General features: G+C 35.9%; 1 pseudogene; it reads left to right on the top strand.

Moving 5' to 3' along the window:
- The first annotated feature begins 18230 nt into the window (after positions 1-18230).
- On the top strand, positions 18231-20027 carry LOC145661789 (glucose dehydrogenase [FAD, quinone] pseudogene; annotated as a pseudogene).
- The last annotated feature ends 303 nt before the right edge of the window (positions 20028-20330 follow it).

Raw genomic sequence — 20330 nt, 5'->3', positions numbered from 1 at the left:
GGCAAAGCCCTCCCCGAAAGTTAGCAAAGCCCCCCCCGAAAGAAAATCGTAAATACGCCACTGTATATATATATATATATTAGAGTGCATCAAACGCCCCACAATTTTGAAAATTTAACGAGAATTCTTGTCGCTAGGTCAGTTATGTTCCAATTCTTGATTTAATACTTTGTGCAAAATTTTAGCGAAATTTACGAACGTTTAGGGGTCCACCAGCAGCTCAAACATATAATAGAAGTGTCAAAAAGTATTGAAATAATTGAAATGCGAATTTGAAAAATAAAAACGTTTTTGCAAGGATCACAAATTCTCTCATTTCTAAGAATATATTAAAATCAAGTAGTTAAAATGTAATATATATTACAAGTGTCAAAGACTCAAAGTGTGTGAAAAATTGAAATGCAAATTTGATAAGTAAAAGCACTTATTCAACGGATTACACAAAGTTTCTCATTTTAACAATATATTTTAAAAACTATATCTCGTTTACCGTAACGTAATCTAAACTGTCTCACAAAGATATTTCTCAACGAACACGTGACATCTAGTCTTTTCGTGGTCGTTTGCACAGACTTGGACTGTCTTTCCTATTCTGTTCAACCATTTACAGAATGTTTTGGAAATGTTCCTCTTGTTTGGCTGAAGAATAAAAATCCGCACTCAGCTTGATTCCACGTTCTGCACAGTCGTTAATATCTTTCAGGGCATTCATATTGAAAAGTGAGTTTTGAAATAAAGGATTTTCTGGCCAGCCTGCAACTTTGTTACCGAGGAAGTCATCTTCGAGTTTCAGGTTGTGAAATGTAAACCTGGAGTCTGGCCCAAAAAAAATCGGTTAGATTTGTAGTATTGGTAATTCGTTCAGGAAACCGAGGTTTTCCAAGCCCTGTGTAGTGATGAGCGCAAGAGTCTTGGTCTTGCAGTTTTTGCAAGAGTCTTGCATGCAAGAGCAAGAGCAAGAATCCCGATACAAGACCAAGACGAAGACCAAGACTCTTGCGCAAGAGTCTTTCACAAGTACCGACATTACTTGATTTTTTTTATATAATGTAAAAAAGAAGGAAATGGATTTCTTGGCTTCAGTAAAAATGCTGCTGGAGTGATTGTTTTCCCAGTAGTTTATGCAATCCATGTGAGTCGATCTGCCCCTGTAGCTTATAGCAACAGTATGTCGTTTTCTGAATCGGTTGTTCGCGTTTACTGTAGATATTACTCGCTTTCAAGCCACACAGGTGTCATCTCGCACCATGTGAGTTTTTTGGTGGACAAACACCGTGTGCATGGGTTTTCTCGGTATTTTTCGTTTCCTCCTACTTTCTTCATTCCACCATTTCAGTCATTTCTCATCATCACTGTCTCCCTTAGCTTTGGTGCACAATCGTGGGACGTTAAACTAGATACTTCATTTCATTCCAAAGCATATTAGTGGTGTTCTTCTTCCAAAACTAAAGAGAAATGTAGTATTGAACATCGGTAATACCGTACACCATAGGTGTCGACTACATGGGTATGGCCTTGGTTCCGAAACTCTTTCATCCGTTGGAAATGTTCAATGTGTAACTCTTAAAACTAATATCGTAACATTTTCATGACATTGACAAAAACTTAGTACATGTGACCTCAAGTTTGATTTCATGCGCGGATGCTTATACCTTAAATAATTGTTTAATAATATAACTTTTAGCCTCCTTAGGTATTCGGCACATCGAGGAATGAATGATACTGTATAACATTATACTACAACAATAAATATATATCCCTCCTCCCCCTCCCCTACATTGCACCGTCAAAGTAAAATGAAAAAAAATAGCTCCAGGCCTGAACTTCATCTATATTGAATATTTGATCAAGATCGGTCGGGTGTTTCAAAAGTTATTAAGTTTTATTTATTATATATATATTAAAAATTTGCTCGAGATCGGTTCAAGAGTTATTAAGTCACAAACTTAGCCATTTTTATTTTTATTTATATTGATTTTTGTACATATCCCCCTCCTCCTCCTCTCCTACATTGCTCCGTCAAAGTGAAATGACAGATAATATTAAAGGCTTGAACCTCATCTATGTTAAAACTTTCATATATATATATATATATATATATATATATATATATATATATATATATATGTGTGTGTGTGTGTGTGTGTGTGTGTGTGTAAAATATTAAAAATATAAGTGCTATCTTTATGACTTCATTACTCTTGAGCCAGCCAATCGATCTCAATCAAATTTTCAACATAACCTAGATGAGGTTCTGACTTGGGGTGTTTTTTTTATCAAATCACTTTGACGGTAGAACTTAGGGTAGGAGATGGGGATGGAAAATTTACAAAAATAAACAAAATTTAACAAATCTTGAACCACCCGACTGAACTCGATCTCATTTTCAACATAGATGAGGATCGGACCGGGGTGGTATCTGTCATATCACTTTGACGGTGCAGTTTAGAGGAGGGGGAATGAAAGAGTTTTAAAAATGATCGAAAATGACCGATATTAAAATGGAGTCTATAGTTTTATTAGTCGCTGAGATAAACAGTGACACTTCCGATGATATTTAAATCCAAGTTCAGCTCCGTAGCTTGGCGGAGGGAAGGGAAGATATATAAAAATTATCAAAAATGACAAATATCATTGTCGAATCCATAGCTTGCCAGTTCGCTGAGTTGAATACTGACACTTCCGATACCGTTTACGACCAAATTCAGCCTTGTAACTTGGGGAGAGGGAGATACATAATAATGATTTAAAAAAAATGACCAAATATTAGTGTCGAACCCATAGTTTTCGGCCTCGTTAAGGTGAACAGTGATACTTCCGATCCCGTTTAAATGCAAATTCAGCACCGCAACTTGGGGGAGAAATAAGATGTACAAAATCATCAAAAATTACCATTATCAATGTCGAACTCATGGTTTTCGATGTCATTGAGATGAACAATGACACTTCCGATGGCATACCTCGCAACATGGGGGTGAAGGAGATATATAAGTTTATTGAAAATGACCGATATTAGTGCCGAATCCTTAGTGTTTGGGGTCTCTGAGACGAACAGTGACATTTCTGATGCCGTTTAAATTCAAATTCAGCCCCGCAACTTGGGGAGGAGCAGGAGAGAGAAATAAAACTAATCGAAAATGATCGATATCAGAGAGCGCTTTTCTAATAGTAAAAAGTGACTGACTAACGAAATATATTATTATTATTATTATTATTATTATTATTATTATTATTATTATTATTATTATTATTATTATTATTATTATTATTAAGTTTAACCCAACGAAGGGGTAATTGATGCTAGTAATCCATATTCACAAGTGAGACTTCAAATAACTTGGAGTTTGATGCCGTTATTTTGTATTTCCAATACAGGTCAAAAGTATTTATGTAGATTCAATTTACACAAAAGACATAGACAGTTGAATCATTTTCAGTTTTCACTCAAATTATTCTAAAATATTAAAGGTTTGATTATAAAAATTATTATTTTAATTTTCTCTCTCTCTCTTTTAGTCAATATTGCTAGATATATCATCATCTTCATAATAGCTATTCTGCCATTATTAGCAGGTTACTTGCTGCAACTGAGAAGCTTCAACGTTCAGTGGTCCTCAGCTAGTCTCTTCGCCTTGACATAGCAATTTTCTGTTTCAATACCTTCCCTCAAGTAGTCTCCTTCGCTCTCTCTCTCTCTTTCGCTCCACAATACCCTTCAGCACGTCCCCCATAATACATTCCTCCTCATCCAATATCCTAACCAGTTCCTCTTTCTCCTCTTAACAATATCTAAAATTATTTTTTTCCATCTGCTTTTTTCAAACTCCTCTTTTGCTGTCCGTTTAACACAGCTAATTCTCTCCTTTTTTCTCCATGCCCATGTATCAAAAGTCTGCAATTTTTTTTCATCACTTTTGCGTAATGTCAATGTTTCTGCCCCATAGAGTAGATATGGGAATCTGTAAAACAAAATCACAATATTTAATTGGAAGTTTGATCAATACAAGGATTAGCTAATCGTGGTTGAAAAGAAAAATCTGGCGCCTTTAGAGTGTATAAATAATTTTGCGATTCATGGTAGTCCCATATAGCAACAAGAAAACTTTGTGTAGTAATTTAGAAATGAAGAGCATTTTTTAAAGAACTATGTTTATGTATACACTGAACATGTAAGCGAAAACATGTAAGTGAAGAATTACTTTAGAAACAATAAAAAGTTTAGCTCATTACTACGCAACTGTAGGGCTATATAGGAGGAGCATACAACAACGATATGTGACAATGACTGTGACGCTAGTAACATGGAGCTCTCAATTATTATACTTTTAAACTATCACTTTGTGTTTTTGCGTGGGAGACTCGAGTTCGGTTCTCGGTGGGAGTTCAGGTGGTTTGATCAAACGTTAACCTGTAGATCCACGTCTCATATAGCATCTGTTGGGAAAAGAATGTTAAATTCATTCTTCCAACAGTAATAACAAAACTCGATAGTTGGAATAAAGTAGTTGATTTTATTGAAGGGAGAAACATTGATCATAGAAAAGTACAGAAGTGAAGTGAGCATAAAGAGGAAATCGCAAAGAGCAGGAGCAGGGCAAACGTGTTCAGATTTCCATAGTACTTGTGTAGCACGTTTGTACTAGCCGTATAGTGTATATTATTTTTATCTATACAATGTTAGCGAGTAACGGTCGCGCTTGTGTGTTCGGCTCCGTTCCTCTCAGTTTCTCTTTTGCCTCTGCTCACTCCGGCTTTCACACTTTCCAGTGGCTGAGAGAACAAATATCCTCGTAAAAGTGAACAGAAAGTAGTGGAATAACCACTACTGTTTCAGTTATTATCGTTGCACTTTTGCATACATATTACACATTGTATATCTGTACGTACTTAGTGGGCAGGCGTCAATAGAATAAAACGTTCTAAGTGCATTTGCAGACTAACAAGAAATGTGGATTTTCAGTCATTTTACCAAGAGCAGCCGGATTCTTAATCTCCGCGTGGCAGAGACATAGTGTGTACAGTATTCTCTTACAATGGCTTATATCATAGTCACTCTTACATTATGTGCTATTTCTAACTTACTGCACCTCTCCCCACGTGCTGCACACATAACTTATAGCTATCACTTGAATTTAATTTGGTTATCCTAGCTTTTAATATTCTTTGAAAATCACTACCGTTTTTAGTGATTTTGTTTGGCCTGAATAAAATCAATGAGCATTTAAACTAAGGAGTGTTATTCATATTCGCTAATGCCAAAAGCTTAGTTCGATCATAAACTAAAGAGGGTACAAAGTTTCAAGATCAATCATGGAAGAAACTTGAGCTGCTATAACGTCACTATTGAATCGTCCAATAGAGGACTGTCTTTGGATGAATCTCTGGAGATTGGCGAAAATGCCAGCGACTCGACGGTAGCGATGCTTCGGCTTTCCTCGGAATACTCGAAGCGGCACGAAGTTGACCCTCCTTCCAATCCATCTTGGGAAATGGTGTAGAAAGCAGTAGTGGGATGGCACAGCACGGGATGGCACTTTTTGTATGAATAGTCACGATGGTGGCACTGACTGACCATGGCAGGAGAACGGTATGAACAGTATCCTATGTGTGAATCAGCCTTTCATACACTTTCTTATGAAAACTGAACTTCTTAATCAGAAAATGATCGGTATGGTATGAAGATTTGACATTACACTACATCTGTACTTTTTCTTTTCTTATAAAATTATTATAGTTCCATCGTGTGTCTGCGAATACAGGTGGCAGTACATAAAAGTATTTATTGTATTATTGCGTGCAGATAACACTGGCTCAATACCACATACACGTAATGTCTTGTGCTTGTTAATTCCCCTCCCCTGAACCAAATATTGACTAACAAACAAGTGCAATAGGGTGCGAAAGTAATGCAAATTATGCAATACAGATTCATCATTACAAGTTTACCTTGCTATGCCACAATTTATTCTGTAAGTTGTGTTATTCAAGTTTTATATAACTTTGCCCGTCATCTTTTCAAACAAGTTGAGCGTTTCTTTGCCTTGCATAAAGTATTATGAATCCACTGCGTGATTAGCAATAACGTAATGTTGTTTTCAGCGACGAGCCAGCAGACCGTTTTGTCCCACTCAAAAAACAATAATTCGTACCTGTATCGAACAGGGGAGCCTATTGACTCATTGACAGAGACCTTATCTCTGGTGCTGAAGGTCTCTGATTCGATCCCAGGCCAAATGAGTTTGTAGTGCATAACATCGTCCTCGTCTTTTCTAGGGACTCTCCAGAACACTAAATAATTACACAAATGCATTCACTTTTATATACTCATCTGTCTCCATTAGGTTACAGAGCATAGACCCCTAAACTTAGAACCAGTGCCGTGCTGTGGAAAATCAGCGCGCGGGGCGAGAGCATACGACGGCGTCCCCATACATATATTCCAAGTAATTTTTCCTCTTTTTTCTTTTTTCTCTCCCGAATTTTGCTCCCCGCTCGCCCTTCCCCCGGCATCGTATTGTGTGGAACGTAAAATTTTTAAAAATTTATTTAATTTTTCTTTCATTGTTTCTGATTATAAAACAAATTCATTACTTCTTCGACCATTATTAGTTCTGCCCTGTCCTTTATGATTCATTTTCTATTTCACAAGCCAACCATATAAATAGTGTGTGCATAAAGAGTAGGCTATGTGCAGTGTTGGGTAAGTTACTTGTAAAATTGTAACGCGTTACAAGTTACTTTACTTTCTCTTAAAATGTAACGCGTTAGTAACGCGTTACTTGCCCCCAAAAAGTAACTGTTTCTTTACTTCGAAAGTAACGCGTTACTAACGCGTTACTTTTAGGTCCGAAACTTTAAAAATGAGAAAAAAATTATGACTTTAATTTTCCTTACTACTATTACTACCGCTATTATTATTATTATTATTATTATTATTATTATTATTATTATTATTATTATTATTATTATTATTATTATTATTATTATTATTATTATTATTAATTATAATAACACTGTATATAAAAAGCAAGGTAGGCAGTTTGTATTTGAATACTAAAAAATAGTTGATTACTAACCTCGGTAGTCGTGAAGTCTAGGAGTCAAGGACATTGTTCACGAGCTTCTGAATTTGGGTTGATGGTCTAGGTTGAGTATTCGGGCTCAAACCGAACACTGTTAAAAGTTATAGGGCACTGGCCAAATATCTTCAAAACTGCTCGGCCCGGGTTTAGAATTGTCAACGACTCGAGCAGCTCGGCTCACAGCTCATTCACTATCGACCAGAACCGAAAAGTAAGCCGAGCCAACAGCTCACCCAACTGACTCGGCTAGAGCCCTCTGCTCATTGAGCCGAACCGAGCAAATTGCTCGTCCCTACCAAGCCGAGCCAGCTCGAGCCATCTTCTCAGTTGAGCCGAGCCGAGCTGAGCTTGTTATAAAAAAATCTCTTGTGGTCTCGTTATCGAGACGAGACAAGATGCAAGTAGTGTCCCATCTCGTGAGCAACACTAAAAGTATTCCATATTACTGTTTAGCTTACATTTCTCATAGCTTTCGTTTTCCAATGTAATCAAGCCATGATTTCAAGACGACTTAAAACGAACGAGACATTTATCAAACTCGACTGGACTCGAAACTCGACGCAAAAAAACTGAATCGGCTCGGAATTCGACTCGAGGATATTACCCTTGACTTGAGTCGAAACTCGACTTGAATTAGAGTCGAGTCGAATTTTAGCTTGACTCGTGCTCATCCCTATGCGTCAGAAAAAATGGTTGCTTATAATTATTCTGCTAAACTAATTATATAATAATAACAATGTTGTTATGTAAAATTAAAAATAAAGAATGTAAAGAAACATTACACTACTCTCGGGACTTTAGGATAAGCAAACTGATCTGAAAGAACTCCAATATTACATATCATCAGCAAACTATTGTCTAGTAATAAAGTAGGTCTGCTCATCAAAACAGTTCATTCATATTAACCTCTTACTGTAAATCGTTAATTATGGCACCCCAGTTGTAAATAGTTTTCGCCGGGGCACTTCAGACACTTTACTTTTAAATTCTGTCCACCATCATTCTCAGCTCTTAAGAAAAAAGTATTCTTTCAAATGTTCGAACAGTAAAATATTTTCGTTCTCCATCTTTATAAAAACAACACCAATTAAAGTAAAATAGACTACCGGTATCATTGCACTCCTAGTTCACTCACTGAATGCATTGATTTTGAGCTGTCAAAATCTACGACAAAATCTTCCAGGTGCTTGCAATCAGTACACGTGATTTCCCAAAGGCTGTCCTCATCTTCAAAAAGCAGCAAGTGGCACTACAAATTTATCTGTTTCTCTGTGTGTCTGTGACTGTCGGTCACTGACATACGTAGTTCATGCTCGATTGTTTCATTCGGAGAAATTCACTTACAGGAAAGAAACATTTGTTTCCGAAAAATATATACATATATTGTAGTTACTCATCCGAAATGTAACGTGAAAAAAGTAACGCAAACTAGGTACGTTACTTAAAAATTTGTAACGCGTTACCGTTACAGTTACTTTGGAAAAAATGTAACGCGTTACTAGGAAACGTTACTTAAAAAGTAACGCGTTACAAGTAACGCGTTACTTGCGTTACGTTACTTCCCAACACTGGCTATGTGTATAAGCGTTCGAAAAAAGCAAACATCAAACTGCTAATTAGCAGTGTATTTTACTATGTATATATACAGGATGTTATATATATAGTAACACAGGGTATATATATATACATATACAGGGTATTCATTTATTATGTAGCCAAAATTCATATGAACATAGGGCGAAAAACGCGTTGATTCAAAGTTACGGGATGCGGAAATAGAGAAAATTGTAACTTTGAAGCTGCCTAGCTCGAAAATTATGAAAGATACCTAAGACACTTAAAGAAATATTAGAGAACCTAGTACACTGTCTATCTGAATAACCATATTTCAGAGTTGGGTTGTACCGGCGCATATGATTTCAGAGAGAGGAGAATAAGAGCGGAACCTATACCGCAGCTCTCTCTATAAAATCCGTTGCGCCGATGCTTCTCAACTCTGAAACATGGTTATTTAGATAGACAGCGTACTAGTTGCTCTAATGTGTTTTTAACCGCCGTTGCTATCTCTAATAGTTTTCGAGCTAGGCAGACTCAAAGTTACAATTTTCTCGATTTCGGCATTCCGTAAATTTGACACAACGCGTTTCTCGCCCTATGTTTATATTGACCTTTTTTATTGTTTACGTGTGAAGATTTCACCAGTGAATTTTGGCTACATAATAAATGAACACTATATATATATATATATAAATGAGTACTTTCAGTAAAATAGAAACTGTCATTTATTATCGCTATCGAAACGCATATTCGATTTTTTACGATTATTTCAAAAACTACACATGAGAAATTACCATCGAGCATGTTATGTTATTGCGCACGGTCTGATTTATTGACTGATGTACTGTACGTCTTATATTTGGACTATATTTTAGTTAAACAGAAAAAATAATATATAATAACATAATAATTTTAGATAACTCACTAACATAATGCTCTTTTCTCGCACGGGGAGAATGTGTTTTATTTTGGACACAAAGGGCACCAAAACTGTCACCAATCAACTTAGGGACCCCCAATAACTATGAATTCGACACTAATATTGATCATTTTCAAATATTTTTACATGTGACCATCCCCCTTTAGGAGTATTAATGGGGGTTGAATTTGGATTTAAAATGTCACTGTTCATCTCAGCGATCATGAAAACTAGGGATTCCACAGTAATATCGGTGATTTCCGAACATTTCTTTATATATATATATATATATATATATATATATATATATATATATATATATATATATATATATATATATATATATATATATATATATCCCCTCTCCGTCCTTCCCTAAGTTGCATCGTCAAAGGAAGTGATAAAATCCATCCCAGGTCCGAACTTCATCTATGTTGAAAATTTGATCGAAATCGGTCGAGTGGTTGAGGAGTAATTAAGTCACAAACATGGTCACTTTTATTTTCATATATATATATGCCATCATCTTACTAATATAATAATGAAGAACTGTGTAAGGGCGTTACAACAGTATTAGTGTCACCTGAATCAGAGGTATGATTCTTGTACAGCATGATTTTTTATTTCGCTTACAAAGTAATTGATTTTTTCTAGATGTCCTCGAAAGCTACACGTAACCTTTAACAACACTCACGCTATCATTTTGTTCCATTGTAGATAAATCAATAGAAGTATGAGTCATGTATTGATATTTGATTTTTGTTCCTCGTCAAACCCTGGTATTTATAATATTGTAAAACTATTATATCCTCTTACTGGAATCTCCTTTTAGGACTATCTCCACTTGCCTTTCACAAGCAACTCAAAATAATATACTGTCATTAACATAACCAGCGAGTGACAGCATAACACTACTTTGTAATTGATTATTATTTCATTTCTGTATTTCTCAGTTATATGTTATTTCTTTGATGTTACACTTAGAAGTATGTGTGTCACTGTTGGAGGGTCATAATAGGTATTCTACCATTTCTGTGTTTGTTTGTTTGTTTTTTTTTTTTTTTTTGTATTTTTTTGTTTCTGCATAATATGTATAGAAATGTACCTTATGCAAGCCTCCTGTAACTGGAGCTTGTACTCTGTTGGGGGTAAATAAATAAATAAATAAATAAATAAATAAATTATTGAAGGTCACTTGCCGCAATTGAGAAGCTTCTATGTTCCATGCTCTTCAGCTAACTTCTTTGTCTTCACGTACGAATTTTATGTTTTGATATCATCCATGAACTGTAACCTCCTTCGCCCCTTCCTCTCTTTGCTATTACGATACTCTCTAACATGTCCCTCATGATACAGTTTCTTCTTAGCCAATTTTCCAACCAGCTTATCTTTCTTTCCTCAATAGTATCTAAAATTTCCTTTTCTTCCACGCCATTTCTAACCCCTCTAGTTCGTTTTCCACTTAATTCAGCTAATTCCCTCCACATCCACATTTTCAAAGCCTCCAGTCGTTTTTCCTCACTTTTGCGTTTCTGGCCCATACAATAGTAATACTGTATACGAAGCATTTTATGAGTCTCGCTAATTAAAAGTGATATTTCTTTTTTATATTTTAGGTACATAAATAAACCAGGAAAACAAGCAGGAATGTCACGTGTACATTACGTGAAGCAGTTGTGATTTGTACGGCGTAATATTTCCTCAATGAATATTGAAACCGGAAGTGGTAGTTGTCTTTTACTACTTCCAGTATTAGTAGAGAAATTAGAATGGAGAAAAAATCTATCTTGGGACGCTTAATTGAATGCAGAAAACTGCTTCGCCCTGTATACTACCGTTTCTACTCTGTAACGACCGGCATTAAAACAGGAAGCAATATTGAATTCAACCACTTTTTTTATAGAGAGTTAAGAGAAAAGATAGTACCTATTCTTAGAACGCAAAATCGATTAAAACAAAAAAAATGCTTCTCGGTCTCTCTTATCATTGTTGCTCTACGTAAATCAATATCGAAACTGCAAGTTGTAGTGCATTTCTATAACTTCCGGTTTTAGTAGAGAATTAAGGATATGGACAAGATGTATTCTTGGGACACTTATCCGATTACAGTAACCGCTTCTCGCTATGTTCTACCGTTTCTTTACTCTATAGTGATCAACATTAAAACCGGAAACGATTGATTTATACCACTTCCGGTGGGTAGAACACTTCTATCATTCAACTTGATTTCTATCTTTTAATCCGCTACATCCTAAATCCCTAATAGCATATTGGTTTGCAGCAAGTCTTTCACTATATTTGATTTTAACTTGCTAGACTTTCCGTGCACTGTACACCTGCTGCAGGCGTTTTGAAAGAGTTACCCGCAAATGTCGTAATTTGATTTTCACTTGCTAGATTTTACTTGCCTCGGAGGCTTGCTGAAACTTTGTAGCAAGTGTGTCAGTTCTAGTTTGTACCAACAGGTGGCACAAAAGTGTAATCTTAGAAATCTCCCCGCCAGGCCGCCATTTGCAGTAGGTGCGAAGTGTGTGAAGCATTAAAACAAGTGGATAATTAAGATAATTACGTAAGTATCCAGTATGTAAAGATAATTTATATTTTAAACGTGTATTGTTTGACAAAGTTGTTGAGAAAAATATACTGTGTGATTGTTCGTAAATAGTAAATGTTCGGTTTGTAAAAGGCATGCAATGCAATGCAAGTATATACCTGCAGAAGACTTACTACACTGACTTACTGAACACCTGCTGTAGACTTGCAATGCAAGTATATACTTGCAGAAGACTTACTCCAAACTTGTTGTAGGCTTGCAGTGCAACTTGTATCCTTGCAGAGACTTCCGTCAAACCTGCACTAACTTGCTGCCGACTTGTTGTGCACTTGCAGTGCAAGTAAAAACTTACAGTATGCTTGCTGTTCAAGTAAACCCCTTGAAGAAAGTTGCTTTGCAAACTTACCATACACTTGTACTGCAGGCGTGCTGTAAGTTCGAAGAGCGTCAACTAGGAACTTTGCATTAAACTTGCATTAAACTTGCAGACTTGCATCACAAGTCTGCTACAAGTTTGCCAGACTTGAGTTGCAAATCTGCTGCAAGTTTGTTGCAAGTCATTTTTGCTGTCTGGGATATAGTCAAACATGATAAATATGCTTATTAGGAATTTTTGTTACTCAAATTCTTTAGATATTATAAATTAAAATTGGCAACAAACCACATAGTACAGGGTGAGCCAAAAACACTCCCTGATATGAAAAGGGTATAACTTTAATACCAAAACCACTATTCTCAAACTTTCGCAGTGATCACATAAACTCAAAGGGCCCTATGCAGAATCGTTTTGACGTATGATTAACGTCATACCAAAGGCTTGACTAATATAGAAAACATATGTTAGTGGAACTCTAATTACGAGTCAGAACGACTCTGCATAAGGTCTAAAAATATTTGGTAGCCGTGATTGAATTACAAACACGTGATGTGCGCGCCATCTGTTACGCGGGATCCAAATGATAATCTAGCTCAGCCAGATATGCGTACCTGACTATCATTCAGGGTTCTGAGTAGTGTTTCATAGACTACGTTAACCACGCCTTCAGGAACGCACTAGTGCAGTTTTAAACTCCATTACATAGGTTACTCTTCATAATATTTGGCTAGACTTGATTATTGTTTCAATGGTTCCAACGTAGCAGATGGTGGGTTTGTAATTTCAATGAACACCACCAAACAATTTTTGAGTTTATGTAAGTACTACAAAAGTTTAATCAGAGTAGTGTTTTTGGTCAAAAAAAGTTATGCCCTTTTCAAATTAGGGACTACTTTTGTGCTCACCCTGTACTTTTAGCGCCATTAAACTTATTTTTTAATTTTCTCAAAAACTACACATGAGAATTTACACTCACTCGTGTCATTTTGTTCAGGTGGATGAGTTCTATAGATTGATATGTTTCATCTCCAGATTCGTCTTTTGTTACAAACTAATAATAATGTAATATAAAGATAAAGTTGCTTCTCCACATCATTGTTATTCCAATTTGTAAGTACCTTCTTATTATCACTTGTGTGAATAAATAATTTCAATAAAAATAAATACAATGGTGTAATCATCTACAAAAAACTGAAGGACCAAATTGTTGAATTCGTAAAGGTTTTAGAAATAGAATTGTAGTAAATGGCAGTTCCGTGATGCTCATATAACGATTTTCTGAGATCTGGACATCGCTGGACTAAGAAAAGAGGTATTCTACTAATAGATACCACTTAATTTTTAAGAAATTTTGGTTTACCAAAAACATCCTTTATATATTTACTCTGTCTGTCCATGTGTCCGTCCGAAAGACATAAAATCTAATTTCTACATAGATCACTATCAATTTTAGACCAGGATGTTGACGATCAAAACGTAGGATTTAAGTTCGCTGATAGAGGTGATCTATCCACGGAAAATAGTAGAAATCAAGCAATTTCGATTTTCACGTCGATCACTATACCGATAATAGATAGTCAGAAGTGGTAATTGATTGTAGAAAACCGGTGATAGGTAGTGAGAAGCGATAATTAATTGCAGGAAACCGGTAACAGCTGGTGAAAAGCGGTAATTGATTGCAGGAAACCGGTAATTGATAGTAAGAAGCGATAATTTATTGTAGGAAACCGGTATTAGATAGTGAGAAGCTATAATTAATTGCAGGAAACCGGTAACAGCTGGTGAAAAGCGGTAATTGATTGCAGGAAACCGGTAATAGATAGTAAGAAGCGATAATTTATTATAGGAAACCGGTATTAGATAGTGAGAAGCTGTAATTAATTGCAGGAAACCGGTAACAGCTGGTGAAAAGCGGTAATTGATTGCAGGAAATCGGTAATTGATAGTGAGAAGCGATAATTTATTATAGGAAACCGGTATTAGATAGTGAGAAGCTGTAATTAATTGCAGGAAACCGGTAACAGCTTGTGAAAAGCGGTAATTGATTGCAGGAAATCGGTAATTGATAGTGAGAAGCGATAATTTATTATAGGAAACCGGTATTAGATAGTGAGAAGCTGTAATTAATTGCAGGAAACCGGTAACAGCTGGTGAAAAGCGGTAATTGATTGCAGGAAATCGGTAATTGATAGTGAGAAGCGATAATTTATTATAGGAAACCGGTATTAGATAGTGAGAAGCTGTAATTAATTGCAGGAAACCGGTAACAGCTGGTGAAAAGCGGTAATTGATTGCAGGAAACCGGTAATAGATAGTAAGAAGCGATAATTTATTATAGGAAACCGGTATTAGATAGTGAGAAGCTGTAATTAATTGCAGGAAACCGGTAACAGCTGGTGAAAAGCGGTAATTGATTGCAGGAAATCGGTAATTGATAGTGAGAAGCGATAATTTATTATAGGAAACCGGTATTAGATAGTGAGAAGCTGTAATTAATTGCAGGAAACCGGTAACAGCTTGTGAAAAGCGGTAATTGATTGCAGGAAATCGGTAATTGATAGTGAGAAGCGATAATTTATTATAGGAAACCGGTATTAGATAGTGAGAAGCTGTAATTAATTGCAGGAAACCGGTAACAGCTGGTGAAAAGCGGTAATTGATTGCAGGAAACCGGTAATAGATAGTAAGAAGCGATAATTTATTATAGGAAACCGGTATTAGATAGTGAGAAGCTGTAATTAATTGCAGGAAACCGGTAACAGCTGGTGAAAAGCGGTAATTGATTGCAGGAAATCGGTAATTGATAGTGAGAAGCGATAATTTATTATAGGAAACCGGTATTAGATAGTGAGAAGCTGTAATTAATTGCAGGAAACCGGTAACAGCTGGTGAAAAGCGGTAATTGATTGCAGGAAATCGGTAATTGATAGTGAGAAGCGATAATTTATTATAGGAAACCGGTATTAGATAGTGAGAAGCTGTAATTAATTGCAGGAAACCGGTAACAGCTGGTAAAAAGCGGTAATTGATTGCAGGAAAGCGGTAATAGATAGTAAGAAGCGATAATTTATTATAGGAAACCGGTATTAGATAGTGAGAAGCTGTAATTAATTGCAGGAAACCGGTAACAGCTTGTGAAAAGCGGTAATTGATTGCAGGAAACCGGTAATAGATAGTAAGAAGCGATAATTTATTATAGGAAACCGGTATTAGATAGTGAGAAGCTGTAATTAATTGCAGGAAACCGGAAACAGCTGGTGAAAAGCGGTAATTGATTGCAGGAAATCGGTAATTGATAGTGAGAAGCGGTTTCCTACAATCGATTAAGAGTTCTAAAAATATACATTTTATCTCCATATAACTCTCTACTATAACCGCACTGAGAAAAATCCATTCTCCAGACAGCGGTATATTGTACGAATATACGGTATCTTCTTGCTTACTACAGAAATCAGTACGGAGCATACGTTATCCGTATGCTACTTAGGCACTGTCTTTCGATGTTACATCATGCCATTGCAGGATGTCTGACATTTAACAGTTTTCCGTATATCACATGCATATACTTATGTTACCTTCGTCAGCTATATGTTATATACGTCCATTTGTATGTGAGACCCTGACCGCCTACATTGTTTCATACGGAAAGTATTTATAGATGAAACACTTATAAGGAAAGTACTATAAAACATGTGTTTTCAGTTATACGTCTGCTGTACGTTAAGTCCAAAAACTACAGGAAATACTCATGTAACCTACCTTTTTAAGTACGCCACCTACAACTTTTTTTTCTCGGTGCGGAAGTGGTAGATATCTTCTACCACTTCTGTTAATTGAGAAAATATCCAGAATCTAAAATATATTAAAAAATCAGTTGTCAGAACAATACTTAAGTTTTTGAATGAAGAATTGAGGGTGGGGAGAAATACATTATTGAGAGAAGACAAGGAGTGGCGTGCAATTTAAATTTGAACGTGCTTTCGCCTTCTGTATCTTCTCAAATGCATCACAGATGATGGGCAGGGAGAAATCCGGAAAATTGTTGAGATCAGACGGCGGCCGAGCAACTTCCCTTGTTCGAACGTTAAAAAGATATTCAAACTTTAATTTTCATATTTCTTACACTGTGACAAACTAAGCTCCTCCACGTGACATATAATGAGATACTGCTATTTATAGTTTCTGAATGAAGTCACTTATTAACATATTAAAACCGAAGGCAAGAATTACGACGAATACTTAAAGCAGTTATTGTATCAATCTTCTACAGGGGGCCCATAATTATTTATAAGATGTTTCAAAGACTGCAGTAAAGAAATTAACAACATAAATTGAACATAAAATTTAGCACAAACACATCATTCTCATACCTTTCCTTACAAGAATTTTAATCTCTGGTTTCTATGGCATGGTCCAGCATCCAAATCGATACATGTCTGGAGACAAAGAGCAACGTTTTTATAAGCGGCTAGACAGACCCGTACTGGTATATTGTGGAAGACTTTGTGGTATATGTAGGGTGTGTGGTATATTCTGTAGTGCCGGATTTATCTATAAACTAAACAAACTATATAGCTTAGGGCCCCACTCGCTTGTGTGAATAAATAATTTCAATAAAAATAAATACAATGGTGTAATCATCTACAAAAACTGAAGGACCAAATTGTTGAATTCGTAAAGGTTTTAGAAATAGAATTGTAGTAAATGGCAGTTCCGTGACGCTCATATAACGATTTTCTGAGATCTGGACATCGCTGGACTAAGAAAAGAGGTATTCTACTAATAGATACCACTTAATTTTTAAGAAATTTTGGTTTACCAAAAACATCCTTTATATATTTACTCTGTATTTCCATGTGTCCGTCCGGAAGACATAAAATCTAATATCTACCTAGATCGCCATCAATTTTAGGCCAGGATGTTCTAAAAAAATTAAACGAAAAAAACTGAATGTATATTTCCAAAATATAAGATAAACAATAAATAAAATAAAATCTATATATAGCAACAGTGCACAATGTTGTGTAGGCTTCTTCTGCTAGCCTGATTTCTAAAATATCATTAATGTCTTCATTTATGTAAATAGGGTGCCTAAATTCATCTGGTCATATAAAGGGCCCTATTACCTTCAATAGCTTAGGACCCCACCGAAGCTGCATCCGATTCTGCTCTTCTGTGATAGCTTCTCGTACTTCGACTAAATTGTATATCTGATGTTGATATACTTTGTCCTTTAAAACACCCCATAAGAAGAAGTCAGGTGCTGGCAATTCGGGAGATCAGTCTAGCCAGTCCTCAAAATACAAATGCACACAACGCATACACTGTTCTAGAGACGACCATTCTGCCATCCTGTCTGGCATACACTAACGGTTCTAAATCGAGTAACAATTATCTCCACTCTCAGGCTACACAGTGTTGCCATCTCGAAACTGTTTGTTCAGAATTGCAAATACTATAGTCAGTCAAACATAATATACATAATTATGGGTCTCCCCATATATCTTTAGTCCTTTTACAACTAGTAACAAAGTCTTACTAGTCTTAAAATTAGTCTCATTCTACTCTTACTGACTTGAAATATCAAACTAAATTATTAACTGCCCGTTCTATAACTGATTATAAACAAAAAAATTTATATTTCTTTCTTTGTAGATGGCAGATTCTACCAGCGCTTCTTCTGCATCTCTTCGTCTCTTGGCAACGTATACAAAGATCCGTATTATACTAACTTTTATTGTAATGACATTTTTTCTTGAGGCTGGTGTCAGATGGTTAATTATAATATTTCGTCCGGACATTGTGGACAGTGAAAATCGTGTTCGTGATTGCAGTTCCCCTGAAGACGAATATGATTTCGTAATAGTTGGTGCAGGAGCTACAGGATGTGTAGTAGCAAATAGACTGAGCGAAATATCGAACTGGAAAATTTTACTATTAGAGGCTGGAGGAGATGAAACTGTTCTTACAGATCTACCATTGCTGTTTCCCTATCATCATAATGGACCTTTGGATTGGCATTTCAAAACAATACCGCAAACTAACTCATGCTTAGCCATGAAAAATCACGAATGTTTATGGCCAAGAGGGAAGTGCCTTGGAGGAACAACAGTTATTAATGCCATGTTATACATTAGGGGTAATAGAAAAGATTATGATCTTTGGGAGAAATTAGGAAATACCGGTTGGGGCTTTAAAGACGTCTTACCATATTTTAAGAAATCTGAAGACCTGCGGATACCTAATTATGACTCACCTTACCATGGTAAAGGTGGCTACTTGACTGTCGAACATTTTTGTCATAACGCTCCAATAACACCAGCATTCTTAAAAGCTGGAATCGAGCTAGGGTACGAAATGGTGGATGTAAATACAGATCCACAAATAGGATTTGCTATACCGCAAACTATGACACGTAATTGTCTGCGTTGCAGCGCTGCAAAAGCCTTTCTACGTCCGGTAAAAGACAGGCCTAATCTATGTATTAGTATGTACTCTTATGTGGAAAAAGTTCTAATTGACAGCAATACGAATACAGCATTTGGAGTTCAGTACGTTAAAAATGGACAACGGCGTATTGTAAAAGCTAGAAAAGAAGTGATATTATGCGCTGGTGCTATACAATCTCCAATGATACTTATGCTATCTGGTATTGGTCCTAAAGAACACTTAGAAGAGCTAGGAATTAATGTAATTAAGGACCTCAGAGTTGGTGATAATTTAATGGATCATATAGCATTAGGCGGGTTGGATTTCTTACTAGACAAACCTGTTGGATTTGTGCTGCCAAGAGTTATTCTCGATATTCGAAATGTGCTTGATTTCCTTTTTAAAAATCAAGGACCAGTAGTTAAATGCCCAGTAGCTGAAAGTGTGGCATTCATTAAAACAAAGTATGCTAATGACAGCACTTTGCCAGATATCGAGTTACTTTTCGGTTCTTTTGCTGATCCCGCAGACGGGGGTACCCTTGGTAAACGAGTGTTTGGACTCACTGACGAGTTCTATACCCAAGTATTTGAACCGATAGTATACCACGATGTTTTCACTGTCTTGGTTATTCTTCCGCAACCTGTAAGCAGAGGTACTATAAGACTAAAGAGTAAAGATCCTTATGATTGTCCTCTCATAGATCCCAACTACTTCGCTGCAGATATAGATGTCAAGAGAATTGTGGAAGGAGCAAAATTTGTACTAAAATTGAGCGAAACAAAAACCCTCAAAGAATACAACACAAGAGTTAATCCCAATAAATTTTTAGGTTGTGAACATTTAGAGTTTTTGTCAGATGAATATCTTGCATGTTGTATACGACATTATTCATTGACACTGTGGCATTTCTCGGGCACATGTAAAATGGGTCCACCCTCAGATCCAAACGCTGTAGTGGATAAAGATTTAAAAGTTTATGGAGTAAACGGATTAAGAGTAGCTGATGCCTCCATATTACCTACTCTTATGCATGGCCATACTACAGCTCCTTGCATGATGATAGGTGAAAAAGTATCAGACCAAATCAAAAGTGATCACGGAAAATAAAGAAATGCTTTTGTTTAAGGTAAATTACTGGAAGTTATTCATTTACTGTTAACAAACAAGTATACTTCATCTATACGCGTATTGAGAAAACTTTCAATTTTAGTTGTTATTTTGTTAATTAAATTAATATGTAGTTGGATAAATAGTGTATTTCAAATATCTTAAAAGTAATTATAAGAATTTAGGAAGTCCCAAATGTATTTTATGATGTAGTTGAAAATTACCTATGAAGGATAGTAGGTTTGGCATAATTACATACATATTTTTTTATGATTCATATTCAACTTGATGTGAACGTTATAT

The sequence above is a fragment of the Thermobia domestica genome, chromosome 10 (genome assembly GCF_964235325.1).
Source record: "Thermobia domestica chromosome 10, izTheDome1.hap1.1, whole genome shotgun sequence".
NCBI classification, from domain to species: domain Eukaryota; kingdom Metazoa; phylum Arthropoda; class Insecta; order Zygentoma; family Lepismatidae; genus Thermobia; species Thermobia domestica.
This window is presented reverse-complemented; position numbering and strand designations above follow the sequence as displayed.